This window comes from Haemaphysalis longicornis, unplaced genomic scaffold (assembly GCF_048455015.1).
Source record: "Haemaphysalis longicornis isolate Haplotype H1 unplaced genomic scaffold, Haemaphysalis longicornis Haplotype H1 scaffold_6, whole genome shotgun sequence".
NCBI classification, from domain to species: domain Eukaryota; kingdom Metazoa; phylum Arthropoda; class Arachnida; order Ixodida; family Ixodidae; genus Haemaphysalis; species Haemaphysalis longicornis.
The window spans coordinates 112,359,197-112,378,289 of NW_027526407.1; positions in this window are offsets into that span (position 1 = coordinate 112,359,197).

Below are 19,093 nucleotides of genomic sequence, written 5' to 3' on the forward strand. Positions count from 1 at the left end.
TAGTTAAGTTCGTGTAAGTAGCTTCGCGTAGAGTACGAAGATTTGGCGGCTAAGGATACGTTGTATTTCCTGCCTTATAGCACCTTTCTTTCAAAAAATACATACGCTTTGGATATTTTGTCACACCAAAAATTGTGCATGGGATGTCTTCGATAACGTTTCCAACAAAACACAACGAGGTGTTTGCAATACAATCCGCACAAGATATATGAAGTAAGAGATTTGTGTAATTACTTGTGAAAACATTGAAAAACAGAGTTCGTTCGCCCGCATTTAAATGAATATCTGTATTTGCCGACACTTGTGAGCTGCACAAAATGAGCGTTAGAATACAAGTGCTTGTATGTGGGCCATGCAGACACACAGAAGATTGAATATATTATAGAGCACAAAGGCCAAAGCACTAGCTGCCCCACAAAAGTTTAAACAGAATGACAAAAACTGAGGTCAAAAGAAAGCCTGCCACAGAAGACTTTCCTTGAAGAAATAGGCTTTAAGGTAGAAGTATTTTTCTTTTGCGTAGCTACCTCTACCACTGCGAAAGGAGAGTATACAACCCATGCCTTCTTCCCGTGATGACATGCGGGAACAACTTGAAAGCAAACTAAGCTAGGCTCAGGGTGCCATGAAATGTTTAATAATAGGGGTAACGTTAAGTCACAGGAAACGACATTCTTGGATCACAGAACAAACTAGAGTAGAAGATATCATAGTTCGAGGCACGATCGAGGCACGAACTCGATCGAGGCACGGATTACGTAATTTCGGAGGAAAAGAATGGACGAGAGCGGTGCGGCACAAGAGTGGCTGGATGCCTTCATCCTGCAGTGCACCTTAAGGCCTGTTGAAGAGAAAGTGAATCTTCATGTATGTATACCACGCATAATGGTTAGAAATGAAGGGATCGTCGAGGAAACACAGGAAGGAAAGGCCACCGTAACGTAGCTGGATATATATATATTTCAAGCGCTGGATAGGGCACGGCGCCTCAGAAATATGCCTCCAGAAAATCCCCCGCGGGTTGTATACAAACTGTGTGTCAACTGCTAGCAGAAGGGTATGCACCAGTAAACTCGTACTTCGCACGCTCGGTCTTCCACACGCCATCATGCTTTACTATCTTCATCAGTTGATTATCATCATCAACGCAGGTCTTCGTTGTTCTCTGGGGCTCGCTTCCTGTCAGGTAGGACACGGCTCGCCTCATGAAGACGTCCTCTAAGACTCCTGGTGCGTGCCTTATATGTCCTTCGATCCCGCGTACCTAGACCCCCGGCTTACTCCTGGAGCTCGCTCCGGTCGGCATGTCCAACGTTCAACCCCAACGATATGAGCACCGCCATGGGTGCTTCCCCGGCAAGTTCATCGGCGAAAGCCAGGTCTATTACCTGCGGGCAGCGTGAACATGGGGCTTTTGCTCGGCTCTGCAATGACGACGTGGAGGACTGGCTGGATAATTACGAGCGAGTCAGATCCTTAAATCGGTCGGACGACTTATTCAAGGTGCTGAACGTCTCCTTTTACCTAGGCATAGCTGAGACATGGTTCTACAACAATGAGCACGACTTGACGGTCTGGTGGTGCTTTACATTTGAACTGCGCGGAGATTTTGGTACGTTGTCTACGCGTGCAGAAACCGTCCAGAAGAAAGTGGCCGAGCGCGTGCAATGACCCTGTGAGTGCTACACGTCCTACATTGAGGACGTCATGGCATTATGCCGCCGTGCGAATAAAGACATGATGAGGAAAGCCGATTTCGCCATGTCCTCAAAGGAATTTCCCCCTTGGCATTGAACGCGCTGGCAGCACAAGACCCCACCACCATTAACATGGTCATGACGTGCCAGCGCCTCGACGACCTTCAGTCCTTCCGTCAGCAGCAAATCTAGTGGGATAGCTGCGCCGCGATGGAAAAGCTGATTGGCGCTGTTTGATACGTTCGATCATCCGCGAGGTAATGGCAGTACAGACACCCCACGGCTTTTCTGAATCACGCCGGGAGGCCTCCGTACCGGGTGTGCGCGAGCTCATCAAGCAGGAACTGGCTTTAATTTACGTCCCTCTGAACCTAGAACTGATGTTCACCGAGTCTCTGACCACGCCGCGGGGACTCCATTGCCTTTTGCTCACAGTCCTCCAGTGCTGACGGCGCCTCTCCCTGAATCTGCATTTTCACCTCTGGCAACCATCGCTGCCCCTCTACCTCGACCGCCTGTCCCTTCTCATCCAGGCAATGTCCATGCTTACCCAGTGCCACCTGTTGGTCCTCAGTTTGCGTACGGCTACCCGGCTTGGCATCGTCCGCGAACCATCTGCTTCTATTGGGGCATAAGGGGCATGTCTCCCACTTCTGTAGAAGGCGCCAGCAAGATGAAAGACTCGACTATTTCAGCATTCCACAAGGTAGCCGTCAACCATCCTATGAGTACTACTCATAACGGTTCTGCAACCTCAGACGGTTTCATAAGCTTAACGATCCCCAGAATCAGGAACACAGCCCACGGCCTCTTAGACGAAGTTCCCCATCCGCCTCTTAGCGCCGCTCTGCCGTGCCGCTTCGTTCAGCCCCTCAGGGCGCCAACTACCACACAGAAAAATAGAAACGGCAGTTTCTGGGGGCGAAAATGTATTGCAACAGATTTCTAGAAATCCCTCTTATCGGCCATTAGACAATTATCTGCTTTCGTGGAAGGAAATCTTGTGGGAGCTGTTGTGGACACTGGTGCTTGTATTTGTATACTTCGTGAAGACGTGTGATCCAAATTGCGTAAACTACCAACCCACTACCCTGGTCCCTCTCTACACGGTGCTAACAATGCCATGATTCAAACTTCGGGCTCTGTACAGACCGTATTACCATTGATTGCATTGGACATAACATTCAGCTCGCCGTACTACCTCCATGTGTTCGTCAGATGATATTGGTTTGAATTATCCCTAATCGGCGCTTACTGTGATCTCGTGGAAACAACCCTTGCTTCGTATAACCTCCACAGACCTGGCCAGTGTTTCCCATTCCCCAGAGTTACGATTGGTCACCGCGTCCTTCAATATTTCTCTGCCTTCTGGACAAGGAGCAATGCCCTCCGTTAACTGTGGCAAAATTCTACATGGGGATGTTTTAATTACTACTAACGGAAAGTTCTCTATTCGAGGTCTTCTTGAACCCCCTTGCTTAGTACTATATTCTCGTGAAAATGCTCTTCTGGTTGCACACAATACTTCGACCGACACTACTTTGTTACATCAAGGTGGGACTATTGCCTCTGTTCCCCGCTTCCAAAAGCTTGCCAAAAGCCTTCCATTCCTTCCAAAAGCTTTCCAACCATGAAAGTCGTGCATATTGTCCGGTACGACGAAGGTGCAGTGGGTGAGCGTCCTGGTTTGAATAAAAAGGTGACACGAGCTTGTTTTTTTAGTGGAAAAGTGGTTATTCGCTAGACAAGGGTAGAAAAAAATACTGTAAAAATTTAACAATGCGGTGATCCAAAAGCCGAACAATGGGAGTTGTAACATCGTCGAGGCCCGTTAGTGCATAAGCATTTAGATTTTGAGAGGCCAATTGCAGTTCTAGCGTGCAGGTGTCATAATGCACTTACGTGGGATATGGACATGAAGCCACTATGGTTCTCGTTGACATATGGGTCACACATTTAAACTTATCAACAGAAAGTAAGTCTTCGTTAGCATATCTGCGACTCTATTGTGAATGCTGTCGAAGTATCGTCGGTCATATGCAGTGAAGGTAAAACAGAGTGCGTTAAGTGGGCTGAAACACCACATCAAAGATGGTCCAAAAAGATTCTTGCCGGATGCTCTAGAGGATGCCTGTCGCACAGACTTGTCTTTTGCAAGCTGGATATGTTCGCTGTATTTAGCAAATTGCTGACAGTAATTTTATAATGAGCTCGGAAGAAGGGGTCCCGGCATTGCTGGAACCGGGGGCGCAACACTAGCACCGCAACGGACCCGTGGCCACCGACGTATTCTTCTTGGTGATTTTAATGCCCTCCACACGGCGTGGGTATACTGCTACGACACGCCTAAGGGCCAACGTCTTTTCCATGCCCTCCAACAACAGCATTTTCACCTGTGCAATATACCAGGTGTCCCCACCCGTATTGGCACAAGCGTTACCAGGGACACTACTCCGGACCTCACGCTCACCCACAACGTCCCGCATGCAGTATGGTCCCGCCACGACGAAACCCTGGGCAGTGACCATCCAATCATTCAACTCACGATATCGCACTACCGCCCCAAAGCACCCTCAATTGGCACGGGCCGAATCACCAATTTCAAAGAGTTCCGTAAACAAACACCGGCTCAGAAAATTGATTGCATCGACACATGGACAACTAAATTACTGGACCTCTGTCGGCAACACACTACCCCTGCGGCAGACTCTCACCTCCTCCACATATGGGAAGCTCGCCGCAGCCTCACCAAACGGTGGAAGCGCAATCCCACTAACCGTAAGCTTCGGATCCGCATTGCAAAGCTGACGGAAGAGGCAGAGAACTACGCTCGCCAGCTCAGCCGGCAGAACTGGGCAGAATTCTGTGTGAGACTTCAGGGTACCTTGGGCACCCGCCGTACCTGGCACCGGCTCCGCTCCCTTATGGGCAAGACGGAAACGAAGGCTACCACACACCATCACATCAGGCGCCTCATCCACTCCTACTCCGGTACGGAAGACCAGCTGCTGAGTAGTCTCAAGCAGTCTCTCCAGGAAGACCCGACGCAACCCCCAGCCCACTACCCGCCCTACAAGGGACCCCCTAATGCCTCTCTCGACGCCCCATTCACGCTGCAGGAGCTGGAAGCTGCACTCCTGAAGCTCACATGAAACACCACCCCAGGCAATGACCAAATTCCCAACAAGCTTCACCTGGACGTCCAGCAACTACTGGCATCTAGGGCGTCGGTTGCCCGGTCGTCCCTTGGATTCCCGGACTAGGGAACCACTCCTACTTTATAAGGCTCATTAAAGTTTCATACTACTACTACTACTTCTCCGGAACCTTGATCACGCAGAAATTGACCATCTCTTAGATTACTATAACCACCATTGGGCTGCTGCCACTCTCCCCAGCAGTGGCGGCATGCGGACATTACGCTGGTCCCTAAACCAAACAAACCCATTACCACCGCAAACCTTCGTCCTATCTCCCTCACGTCCTGTGTAGGCAAGCTTTTAGAACACATGGTGCTTAACCGCCTCACTCCTTACATCGAGGACAACGGTTACCTCCACGCTACCATGTTTGGATTCCGCCCGCACCGTTCTACTCAGGACATATTCTTACAAATCAAAGCGGGCATCATCGATCACCTCACCACCTCGAGCAAGAAGTCTATCCTTGCCCTTGACATTAAAGGTGCATTCGATAACGTCACACATGAGGCCATCCTCAAGGGACTAGCAACCACAAACTGCGGTCCGCGAATGGATGCCTATTTCACTGCATTTGTCCAAAACCGCACGGCCACCGTCCGCCTCGGGCATCTCTGATCCACGACTTTCACTCTCCGCTCCAGGGGAACACCGCAAGGATCAGTGGTGTCTCCGCTACTATTCAACCTAGCGATGCGAGAAATGCCACCATTACTCAGCGCAATCCCCACGGTCAATCATGCTCTGTATGCGGACGACCTTAAACTGTGGGTGGCACAGGGCTCCACCGGCCGGCAGCAGGATTCGTACCAAGCTGCTATTGATGTCATTCAGGAGTACCTGCAGTAGAGGGGCCTGAAATGCGCCCCAGAAAAACCTGCGCTCATCACACTGTGCGCTCGTACGTACAAGAAACGCACCGACCCAATTCCAGATCCTGACCTCTTCATCGACAACCACCCAGTACCCAATGTCGCCTCACTAAGAATACTAGGACTAAACATCTCTAAGAACGGTAGCGGGTCTAGCACCGTCCCAAACTCCAGCGGACGCTCACTCAACTCACTCAACTAGTCCGCCGTGTTACCCACCGTCGGTTCGGCCTTCAAGAACACGATGCAGTTCGCATCATTCAGGCATTACAGACCAGCCGCCTTATGTACGGGACCCCATACCTGGCCATCAAACGTGCGGAGCGAGACAAGCTCAACGTGATCATTCGCCAGGCTTATAAGACCGCGCTTCCCCTTCCGCCCACTACATCCACCCGTAAGGTGCTCCAATTAGGAATCCACAACACCTGGGAAGAACTTCTTGAAGCGCACAAGCTTTCACAGCAACGACGCCTTCTCCTTACATATACGGGGCGCTGCACTCTTCAACGCTTGGGTTGTGCCACTCCCCCAGCCGACGACTGCCCGGTTAACATACCGCCTGATATCCGAAATCGAATAACGGTGGCTCCTGTCCCCAGAAATATGGATCCGGAATACAACGTCGCCTGCCGAGCGACTCGTGCGGCCGCGTTGCACCGGCTAGATTCCACTAGCTCCATCACTCGGTGCACGGACGCTGCCCGCTACTCCACCCAGCGAGCTTACGCCGTTGCCGTTGTCGACCACCGCTTTCAACAGCTTTCTGCAGCCACTATCCGCACCACCACTGCCACAACGGCCGAAGAAGCAGCCATTGCGCTAGCAGCCACTACAGCCAAAGACTGCGTCACCGTACTTAGTGACTCGCAAGAGGCATGCCGCCGATATCTTCGCGGCCACATTACTCCCACAGCTCTCGGCATCCTTCAGGCTAATTACGAACTACCCGACATCCAACTCATCTGGGCACCCGGGCACGCTGACCTCCGCGGAAACGATGCAGCCCACGCCGCTGCCTGCGAGTATGCACGCCAGGCCGTCTCCGACCGGCAGTATCCTTGCCCAGATACCCATCTCACCCCCTGACCTCCTCATTCACTACTGCCTCAGCCACCAGAGATACCCTCCCCCTCACCCTCGCCTTAGTCGTCTCGAAGCCACTACCCTCCGAAGGCTACAACTGACTATTACCCTCACCGTACACTCCTCCACAAAATGTACCCTACCCAATACTGCGCGCCCTGTGCCTACTGCCCATCCCCTGGCACCCTATACCACCTGGTATGGGAATGCCAGCAATCCCCGTCTTTATCTCCAATCCCCACCCTACTTACGAGCAGTGGGTGGACCGGCTGACCATCTCGGACCTTGCGGTGCAACAAGAAGTCGTCGCTAGAGCCCGGGCAGCCAGCCAGGACCAGGGCATCCCGGACTAAGGTTGCCCCCCACAGGGCTGGTGCTCCTGCTATCTGGCACCAAGTTTGCTCGTTTTTATTAAACATTTATTTCTCTCCATCTTAGAGTAAAATGGTTCCAGTGATGCTTTGAGGGAGCTTTGTGTAGCGATGGCTTTGTGAGTGAAACCTTGCCTCCAATAATGCTTTGCTAATTCTTCAAGCAGGTGTTGTATTGCGGCCTTGATTAATCGTTTTTTTGGTGTAATTACACCATTCGGAGACCAAATACCATCTATAAATGATCGGAGAGAGTTGGTGTGTTTCGTAGTTCCCACAAGTGGTTGCCATGCCAAATTGGGCCAGAAACAAGGGTAGGAATATTGCAAGACTCCAAGAAGTCTTTCTTAAATGTAGGTCTGCACATGGTGTCGTTTATAATTTGGAGTTGCGCCCCCTGAATAAAATGTAGAAGTTGAATACCACGGAAGTTTAGAACGCTGGAAACCCAACCCTAAGAGAATTCCTGGCGTTAAAACCACCCACCAGCAACAAGTTAGCTACTCGGTGGCACTGAAGATCGTCGTCAATGTCGGTCAACATAAAGTCGAGAGGTACAGATTAGGCCTAGTGAACGGCTCTTAGCAGCACAGTGAACTCTTGCAGCTAAAGTCGGACACCCATGATACAGATACACTGCCAACAGGAAAACCTCGAGTCTGCGCTTAGGTATGCAAACCATACAATGAGGGGTGGCTGAGTTAAGGAAATCGAGCCAATTGTGCGGCACTCCGGGCACTGTTGATCCGCGAACGTATGGGTCCGAGACAATACGCACATCCATGTGATCCGCTTCGAGGAAATCAGAAGCTGAGAAGTAGCTGCACGGGTGTGATACAAATTCGGCTGAATATACTTCAGGGAAGTAATTTGAGTTGTTTTGATGGTGGGCCGGAAACGAGATAACGAAGAAAGAGCAAGTTGCCTCGGTTCGTGAGTAAATGTTTTTTTGGCGCATGCGAGACACCCTTGATTCTACAGTGCAACCACATGGCGCATTAAAGACGCGGTCTGAACAATGCCGTGTTTCGCCGAAGTGCGGTCTGCAGCGGTGAGTTCTTCGGCAGAATGTGCAGCAAACAGTTTCGGAAGTGCGTAGTGCTGATACAAGACCATAAGTACAGCAGGTGCTTCACGCTGCCACGTAAAATTGTTTCTTGATAGGTCATCACGTCCATTCAACCAATAGGCGCTGCTATGTGTTCAATATGTCACACACAAGGCGAAACTTCCACGATATGTACCTTGTTGCCAATAATGTTTTTGAAACAAGTCCTGTACTAGAAGTCTTCTTCTGTGATCCCTATTACATTTCCAGCATTGATTTCTGTGCGAAGTATGGCGGCAGCAAAGCTTGGGCAGCTACACTGATCTTAAACTGGGGAAAGCAGCATGGAGGCCGGGTAACTTTAATTGCAACTTTCTATTGCACATTTAATTGAATGGTTTTTTTCTTATTATCAATGCATGCCTGGTCTGCAGAGCCCTAAACGATACGGGATGAGTTTCGCCTGTTTGATGCCAGTTTCTGATGGATCATTTCCGAACGTCGTTTTAGCCTTTAGGCAGGGGCAAACGACAATTCCCAAACCTGTACGCCACGGAAGAAAGTCTGTTTACTGCGAACAGCGTTCATACAGGATAGCTGTAGCATAAAACGTTGTTGGTTAGCGTCTCCTGTTTGAACTCAGCAAGCTGCGCATGAAGTTCCTCGCTTGTTTCCTCACCGCGAGGAACCTTTGTACGAAGCGCCATGAGCGTGTATCATTGACAAAAAACACGGACATGATTCTTTAACGCGACGGACATGGAAATTTTGTGCTTCGTCTCGCTGAGAATGTTAATTAGTAGCTTCCCTTCGTCAGAAATAAAGCAAGTATCTTCCTCTTTTCCTTGAGATGATTATAATCATCAGCCAATCTATGCCCACTGCAGGGCAAAGGCCTCTCCCATAGATCTACATTTATTCGTGTCCTGCGCTAAGTGCGACCAATGTATCCCCGCAAAGTTCCTAATCTCACCTGCCGATCTAACTACCTGTCGCCCGTGCCCCGCTGGCCTTCTCTAGGGATCCACACTGACTCTTAATGATCAATGGTTATCTTGTCTTCGCATTACATTACATGCTCTGCCCACACCCATTTTTTCCTATAAATACTGATATGACCTTAACACGCATTTCTTCCTTGACACACTTCCCCCATTTCCTTGTCTCTTAATTCTTGACCTATCGTCTTCTGTTCAATTGATCGCTCAGTCGTCTTCAATTTAGGTTCAGCCATCTGAGTAAGCCAACAGGTTACTACCCGGCAGAGAAGTGCCAATAAGATGCGGTGCTCTTTCTTCTTGAGGGACAATAGTATGCTGCCATTTATTTTCCGAGAACGCCGGCCGAATGCACCCAATTCCATTCTTGTCCTTCTCAATAAATCTGCGTCGTGAATGGGATCTGGGGCCAGTACTACGCCTGCGGATATCTTCGCTTACCCCTTCCAGGGATTCGTAACCGATCTCAAACCGCTGTGTTTTCCCGAGGTTATTCAGCATTACTTAAGTTTTCGGAATATTAATTTTGTGACCCACGATTACATTCTGCTAGTCAAGTGCGGTTCACATGGTTAGCAATTTGTCCCCTGATTTACTTAGCAAGCAGCGTCATCAGTAAATCCGAGGTTACTTCGGCATTTTTCATTCAACCTGATGCCCACCTGTTCTTAATTTAATGTTTTGAATACTTCTGGTAAACATGCTGTGAATAACACTGGAGAGGTTGTGCCACCTTGTGTGCCGCCATTCCTTAGATGTATTTCACTGCTCTCCTTATGGAAGACGATAGTAGCTGTGACGATAGTAGGTGTGCGTCTGCATACTACTGGATGTGAACTTTGTTATTTTGAACGAAGAATAAACTGAAACTGAAACTGAAACCCACTGTAGATGTTATCTTATTTGTACGTAATTCTCGTCTACACCCTGATTCGGCAATGCCTGATTGACGGCTGAGGTTTCGACCGAGTCAATTGCTTTCTCCTAATCAATGCAGGCTATATTAGGGGCTGATTATACTCCGACAATTTCTCTATCACCAGACTGATCGTGTGAATATGGTCCATTGTTAAATAGGATTTATGAAACCCTGGTTGTTCATTATTTTGACTGAAATCGAAGGGGCAGAAATTATGTTAGCAATTACCATGGCATCTTGTAGATGATTTGATACGCCTGTGGTTCTTCAGGTACTTCATGTCTTTTTGCCATTAATTAAAATGGTGTTCGCATTCTTTCAAGATTCCGGTACCCTCGCGGTCATTAGGCATTGCGGATACAAGTTTGCCAGTTTTTCCAGTACAATTTTTGAGAGGTCTGCAGCTATCTTATCCTCACCAGGGGCTTTGCCGCCTTGTATTTCTTTTAAAGCCTTCTTGACTTCTTCTCTCGTCAATGGTGGGATATCTATCTCCTCTGAACTACTTCCTCGTTCGGTAGTACTCTAGATGTCGCGGTTCCCCCACATATCTCTATAGAACTCCATGACTTCTATAACTATTTTATCTCTATTTGACAATTCCATTAGGTAAGCTTTCGCGAAATACCCCCACCTTCCTTTCTTCCCCATGCTGACCGACGCGTCCACCTTCTGAAATAAAGTTTTGTTATGTTATGTTATCTCTAGTTGTGAAGATATAGGATTGCTTCTCTTTAATTGCTTCTCATTAATTTTCCCGGTGCCTAAACGCCTCTTCAGTGCTTTCAGGCTGCCCCCGTTATTAACAGCAAGCTCAATTATCTCCATATTATACTTCAGTATGTCAGATGTCTTACGCTTTTCGTTAACTTCGAAGCCACCCCTAATTCTATTCTGGAAACTGGGGTGGGGGTCGCCATGCTTTGCCGTGTTCTAATTTGATCTGTCGCCTCCTGTGAAAGTTAAGCAGTATCCTGTCTAGCGCTCCTACCTCCAACTTCTAGGGTACACACCGTTATACGCGTGTAATATTTTCGCAGGCTTCCTGTGTCGTAAACTCTGCTTGCTCGGTTTGAGGTGAATACCGGTTCCGCAGCGCTATCGTGAATGTAATTTTCCAGCTTCCTGTGAGCTCACTTATCCACCTCTTTCAAACTAGCTTCTTCCGGTCCATCATTCAATCTAGGCTAATTCGAGATCTTACCACTACACCACCCCCTTCCGAAAACTACTGTATCCTGCACGACGCTAAGGTTATCGTATACTATGCAGTCTATTTCATTTTTATGCCCCCCGTTTGGGCTCCTGTACGTCAACTTCAAGCTCTCCAGTTTCGAGAAAATGGTATTCATGATGCGTTGATTATTTCGTCTTGCAAGGTCTAGTTGTCAGTTCCCTCTGGTATTCCTACATCCCACACCACAATTCCCAACTGCCTTGTCTCTATCCCGTTTTCTGCCTACTTTGGCACTAAGTCTCCCATAACTATAGTATACGGTTTTTACTTCAGCCATTGCCCATTCCACATCTTCATAGATGCGTTTAACTAGGTTTTATAATAACTAGAAGTGCCACTGACACTTCTCGTCTGTGCCCTATGCCAGGGTAACATAGAGCGCACTCATTTTTTCAGCACTGTAAAGGCTTCACCTGTCCTCGAAGCCTTGCTAAGCACTAATACGTCCCATCTAATTCCTCGAACCCTAAAGTCGCGTAGTGAGAAAAGGTTGTCGTGTTAAACGTGGCCAGGTTCAGATTCCAATGGCGGCCTTTCCGGATTCAGGGATTCTTAGCACCCTATCCTACGTCACAGGTCTGACCACCGCCGTGGTGTGTTGCTTCGCAGCCACTGGAGAGTGAGGGCTGGATGTGAATTAGCGTATTCATGGGAGCTTGTGGCCATTATTACATCAGGGTGGCCAATCCGGCTCTGATGAGGGAGGGTGTTTCCGGCTATGGTCAGGCCGCACCTCAAGAATAATCAGGCCGCACCCCAAGCCTCATTCTGCAATTCCATGAACCCTCGCATTTTTTAAAATCCTGTAGGAATTTGGGGGCACTGGGATTCGTACCACGGCCCTTTTCCGTGCTAAGCGGATGCTCTACTTCGGCGCCACCTCTGCAATCTGTGGATAATCCCACCAAAGGTGTGTTTAAGATACCGGTGAGCTTCCACCACCAATGGTATCGGTGATTGGATGTCCCCGAGGGGCTTTGCCCCCTCCAGTTGATGATGAGTACCAAATGGATTATCTACTGGTAAAGATTCAATGAAGCAGAGCAGTGTCACCGTATACAAGCGAGCCTGGAGATGTAGGGCGGAGCGTATACAGAGTGCTCGAAATCTTATTATTGTCGGCAAGACTTCCTGGCCATACTCCAGATTTGTAAGGAAAAAAGTGCTAGGTGAAGTACACTGAGGCCAGACGTGGTCAAAGCCTAACCGTACACCAGGGTCCCGCGAAATAAACATTATGGCTCCAAAAGGATACTGGTGCTCTCACGAATCATTCTTGAGATGTTCCCGCGATCGAACACATGGCTGGTTGGCTATCTCAAACCCTGAGAATTTGAAAAAAGGCATCTGAACACAGGGCCTGAAAAATCACTGCTTCGTTTTTTTTTTCAGCCCTGAATCTCCTCACTGAAAATACTTTGCTTAAAGACAAACTAACCAGCTGGGGTCGGCCGATTACCGTAGCCAATTCCACACTGCGTTTATGTTGTACTCTGGAGGTACGCACAGCTTTGATTGGGATAGGTCAACCAAACAATCCATAACGAGAAAGCTTCCCGTTCAACCATTGCCGTGGTTCAACTTAAACATCAAATGACACACTTAACAGCTAAAACTTAGTGTTTTCCCATGTTTGTTGTGAAACACAAAGGTAGTTGATTTTTTTTGTTGAAGTTACCCACGATCATTCATCATCATTGTCAGAAAATGTTGGCTTTCCTCCAGGGCGTATTCGGTCACAGCGGCATAGGTCAGAGCAATAAGGCATCGCTTCAATATATGTTGTGAAGAAGAACCAGCTATTCCGCAGTGGTCTGAACGTTAGCGCTAGTCGCGTTATTGTACACAAACAAGAGCAAATAGCCTTTCCTTTGTTGTATGCATCACCCTACCCAGAGGCATCTTCACTGTAAATGAACTGAATATACGTGTCCTCGGTTTTTATCCCACCACAATTTCGGGCCCGAAACCTCTGCGGTCTTTATAAAGGGTTTGTTGTGCAATAGTTACGAACATTCGCTATTAAGCGGCATTAGGTGTTTTGGCCTAACAAGTCTAGCTGTGTTAATCTGGCATAAAAAGTGCTTTCCCCATTTATTGGTGTTACCCATGAAACCACTTTCCGGCGCCTACAAACCAATTCGTATCCCCATAACACCCTACTAAATGCTATGAACCCCACCCAATACCTTGCCACTTGTAACTTTTGCCCTGTTGCTGGTACCCTATACCACGTGGTATGGGAGCGCCAACGGACCCCCACTCTAACCCGAAATCCCAACCCTACCTATGAGCAGTGGGTGGAGCAGCTGACCAGCTCAGAGCTCTCGGACCAGCGCCCACTGGTGGAACGGGCCCGGACGGCCAGCCAGCTCCAAGGCATCTTGGAATGAGGATGCCTCTCACTGGGTGGAGGCCCTACGAACATCCTCCTGCTCACCAGTATAATAAATGTTTGTCTCTCTCTCTCTACCCATTCCCGTCATAGTAAAAGCAGAAATTTGAGCAGGCAACCTTGAGCATGTATGGGCCGTGAATCCGCGTTTAATAAGTAACTTTGGCTCCCTATAAATTCTGCGTCCACCCGAGCGTATTAGAATTCTCTACCTGAGTTATGTCTATTTTCATTTGAGTTCTGTGTCTATTCAGACTTCTGAGCAAATTAGGATTTTTAGTCCTTATGGTGTTCTGAGCCCTGGTGAGGTCTGAGCCATAGTGCGCTTTCAGCCCTATGACGGTAGTGGTAAGGATGTTGTTAATGAATGGACCTAGTTAGTGCGCGGCATGCCGGCAATCACTCCCCCGATAAAACATATTTCCCCGCTATGCGTGCCAAATAACGAGTAGTCAGCCACCGAGGCTTGTATTTCGTACAAACTGGACGTTTGGGCGCAACATGCCTCTTCTTTTGATGCAATGGCCTCCAGGGAAAATGAAATCACTTAAACAGGCATGCGGGGAGGCTCTCTTTTGAATTTTAATAAGAAAAGCTAACCGGTCCGTCTCATGCTCTCGACGGTCTATAAAAAATTTTCCGATGAGACCTGCTACACAATACGTTTCGCACAGAGACACACCTGTTTCCGCGCTGCGTTGGTCCGGATGAAAATCAGTAAGTGTGCCGCTGCTTTCTTCATTACTTTGGTAACACAATGTTTATGGTGTGGTTGCCAATGTACTGGGAAGAGTTCTTAAATGATGGTTTTTAAAATCCGCCATACGTCTGGAGCCACATTTAGAAGACGGGTACCAGATGCCGCTTCACTGGCTAACGTATCCGTGGCCTACGCTAAGTGAACGCTGCGTCCGTTGTTATTCAACTGCTAAAGGAGAAGTAAGAACTGTTAGCAAGTGTGATCTGCGGGTATTACAAGCTGAAAAAGTTGGGACGGCGACTTGGAATCTGTTAGAATTGCCGCTAGCCACACCCAAAGCGATTTGATCTTTTTCAAGGCTGCCTCGATTGCTATACACTCTGCCATTATTTATGACATGAAATGGTCTATGCGAGCCACCCAGGAAACTTTCATGTGAGGCATCACAAAGGCCGCTGCGCTAGTGCTGAATTCTCTGTCAACATATCTGTCCTTAAATACGTGAAGACCATCTCCACACATACGGGCTAAGTGGCAAAGTGCTAACATTCTCGCTTCAGCCACTGGTGTAAATCTCTTCGAGCAAATTCCCGGGAGGGCGAGCATACACTCCAAGCTATCGAAATACCAGTACGGTTATAATTGATCTTGTTTTCTCCGCCATTGAGGGTAGAGAGCGCTTAGTGTTTAATATGCGTGTATGCGAGATTCAACCCTTCACGGGGGACGCCTGAGCAATGCCTTTCGGCATCGAACCCTCTAAGCCTGGCGAGCTGCAAGAGCACTCGCTTAGACCCCATCAAACGGAATGGTGAAAAATGGGACTGATAAGGGAAATGTTTGTCTGCCTGTTTTCTGATGCCCAGGGAACTCCTGGGGACATACAACGCCCTGTCGCTTTAGGGCTTCCAGAAGAGCCAGCTGAGACTGCGAGATAGAAAACACAGGTAGGTGGAAATCAAGCCGACTCAAGGTGAGCGCCGCGTGGGGTGAGAGAGAGAGAAGAAACTTTATTTGACCCTAAACTCATAAATAGAATGGAACGACAGAGAAGAAGTCACCTGGCCTTCCCCGTTAGATGGTGGCCAAGAACCCGTGGGCCATAGCAGTATCTTCCACCAGTTGAACAAGTAGATGCTGTAAATCGTGTAGAGAGCTGAGCAAGGCCGCCTCCCATTGCTTTAGAGTCGTGTTGTTTAATGCTCGACACCCGCAGCATAAATGACGTGTGACTCTCCCATTTGGTTACAGCTATTCGGCGATGCACATTTCCGCGGGTACCAAGGATGTGACGAGAGACTTCGCGAAATGCTTCCAGAACACTAATCAGTGGACGGTGACGCAAAAAAACTTTTAAGGAATTATTTTGCAGGATCGGATGATGATGGTTTGATGTTTATGGCGCAATACCAACTGGGGCAAAGAGCGCCAAAACAATAGTCGTATATGAGAGGTGATACCTTAAACACTAAATAAAATCAGCAAAAACAAAAGTAAAATCACAAAACGACAATGAGCATGGCTGGTGTAGAGGGCCAGATTTCATGATGCGTGATCGGAAATGAGGTTTAAAAACTTGACGTGCGACAAATACTCAAACACACGTTTCACGGAAACAATGGCTTCGTCACCTAGGAAAAACGATGGATGTAGGGGAATATGTTGTCTGTAGAGTTCTCTGAAGTGTTTGTGTCGTGTTGTGTGAAGTGCCTTGCATGTGATTAGTATGTGAACTACGGATAGGGCCTCTCCGCACCTGCTGCACTGGGGTCTAGAAGATCCCGTCAGCAGATACGAGTGCGTCGCATGAGTGTGCCCTATCCGCAGCCTACCCAAGGCGGCTTCCGTGTGTCTGTTGTGTGAGTCAGATGTGTGCCGTCCCAAGTGTGGCTTTATTACATGTAGTTTGTTGTCTGTCTGTTCGTCCCAGTGTGTTTGCCATGTTCTGCGCAGGTGTTATCTTATGTGAGGCTTGAGGTCTGTGTAGGGTATCGTTGTAATGTCTACAGTGTTCCTGAGTGCAGCTGCAGCGGCCCTCTCGTCTGCCAACTCATTCCCAGCGATCCCTGCGTGTCCTGGGACCCAGCAGAGGACCAGCTCGTGCTTTTGTGCATACACGGACATGATAGTGTTAAATACAAGATTAACTATGTGGTTTTTGGGGGGCTTGTGCGATGACAGTGCGCGGACAACACTCAAAGAATCTGTATAGATGATGGAATTGGGAATTTGATTTTCAAGAATGTGTCGTACAATCAGTAAAATTCCATACGCTTCTGCTGAAAAATTGTTGTGTGCACGCTCATGGTTCTGGCTGCATTGAAGTTTGGACCATGAGCAGCACACGACACCATAGTGGAGGTTTTAGAAGCGTCACTATAAAATTCTGCACACGTGTATTTAAACTGCAAAGACAGAAAGTGCTGCAGTATTGCAGCTCGTGGTACACGATTTTTGTCAAGTCTCATAAAAGAAAGGTCGCACGACACAGGGCGAACTTGCCAAGGCGGTAAACTGTTAGAAAAGGATGTCCTGTACACATCTAAAAACAAAGCACTGAGATTCGAGGCTCGCTCTCTCACTCTAAGTGAAAAGGGCAGAGGAACGAATGGGCGATTTACAAAGAGCAAAGATGTTGATGTATCGTTAAAGACAGGATAAAAAGGATGATTATTCAGCGACGAAATTTTAAAAGCATAAAGAAAGTCCATATAAGTTCGTTGGTTCTCAAGGCTCCACTTATCACACTCGACATAAAGACTCTCGGCAGGGCTAGTGCGAAAAGCACCCGAAGCAAGACGAAGCCCCAAGTGTAGCACTGGGTCCAGAATTCGCAAGGCTGTCTTAGTCGCCGACCCATACACCACACTGCCATAGTCTAAACGAGACCCAACCAATGCAGTATACAAGCGAAGCAGGAGTTCTTTGTCGGAACCGTAGGATTGGTGGGAGAGAACCTTAAGTATATGCATTGTTTTGAGACATTTATTTTCAAGTTCCTTGATGTGGGGAATGAATGTGAGTTTGTGATCAAACAGAACACCTAAGAACTTGTGCTCCTTGTTCACAGGAAGCGACACGCCATTCAGAGTAATGTCTGGGTCCAGATAGAACCCGCGCTTCCTGGAGAACACAACGCAGGAGCTTTTTACAGGATTCAATTTAAAACCATTCTTGTCTGCCCAGCCGGCAAGTTTCTTTACACCAAGATGGACTTGACGTTCGCAGATTGACATATTGCATGATTTATAGGATATCTGGACGTCATCTACATACATGGAATAAGAGATTGTAGGCGGCAGTGCCTTACTAAGGGAGTTCATTTTTACTATGAAGAGAGTGCAGCTCAACACGCCACCTTGTGGCACGCCATTTTCTTGCACGTGAACCTTTGAGAGTGCACCACCGACTCTTACTCGGAACGTTCTGTCTGACAAGTAACTGACAAGAGCGTTCAACATGTTACCCGAAACACCGAATGACTTGAGGTCCCTAAGGATCCCATAACGCCAAGCGGTGTCGTATGCCTTCTCAAGCTCGAAAAACACAGTTAAACAATACTGCTTGTGCGCGAAGGCATCCTTGATGTACGTCAAGAGCTAACAGTTGATCGTTCGTCGATCGCCCCACCCTGAAGCCTGCGTGGCAGCTCTCGAGAAGACCGTTGTACTCAAGGAAGTACACGAGCCTGCGATTTATCATCTTCTCGAAGAGCTTGCACAGGCAGCTTGTCAGGGCAATAGGACGGTAACTTGAGGGGGATGACGGGTCCTTTCCCTCCTTCAGGAAAGCTACAACTATAGCCTCCTTCCAAGAGTTTGGAATGTGCCCCGAAAGCCATATCTTGTTATATAGGTGTAAGAGTGTTAGAAGCGTGTCTGCGTGCAGGTGTTGTATCATTGTATATGTAATGCTGTCTGGGCCTGGAGCTGAGGGTTTACACGTGCTCAGGGCAGCCCTCAGCTCATGTAGTGAAAAAAGGGAGTTGTAAGAAGTCTGTGATTTGTTGCTGTCGTGTAGTGACTTCTTTTCACTAGAGTCTTTATACCTCAGGAAAGTGTTCGTGTAGTGTGCTGAACTGGACACGTGTTGGAAGTGTTGTGCGAGTGTGTCAGCCTGGTCTTCGAGTGTGTCCCCTGTAGTGCTGACCAGAGGCAGGCTGTGAGTTTGTTGTCCTTTGAGTTTGCGTATTCTCGTCCATACTTTCCGTGTGTCTGTGTAGGAGTTGATGGATGTTATGAAGGAACGCCAACTCTCTCGTTTTGACTCACGGCGCACACGTTTTCCTAACGCGTTGGCCCGTTTGAACAAAATGAGGTTACCCGACGTGGGGTACCGACGAAGGACACCCCACGCCTTGTTCTGGGCCTCCCGCGCCCGCCTACAGTCCTCATTCCACCACGGCCTCCGCTGGTTGCGCGGGGCACCAGAGGCGTGGGGAATGGACTTTTCGGCGGCGTCGAGGATTTACACCGTGAGCAGTTGGGTAGCTTCTTCAACGTGTAGGTGTCATATGGATGTGTGGTGTAGTTGGGATGTCTCTGTAAATGTATTCCAGGTAGCTCTTGCT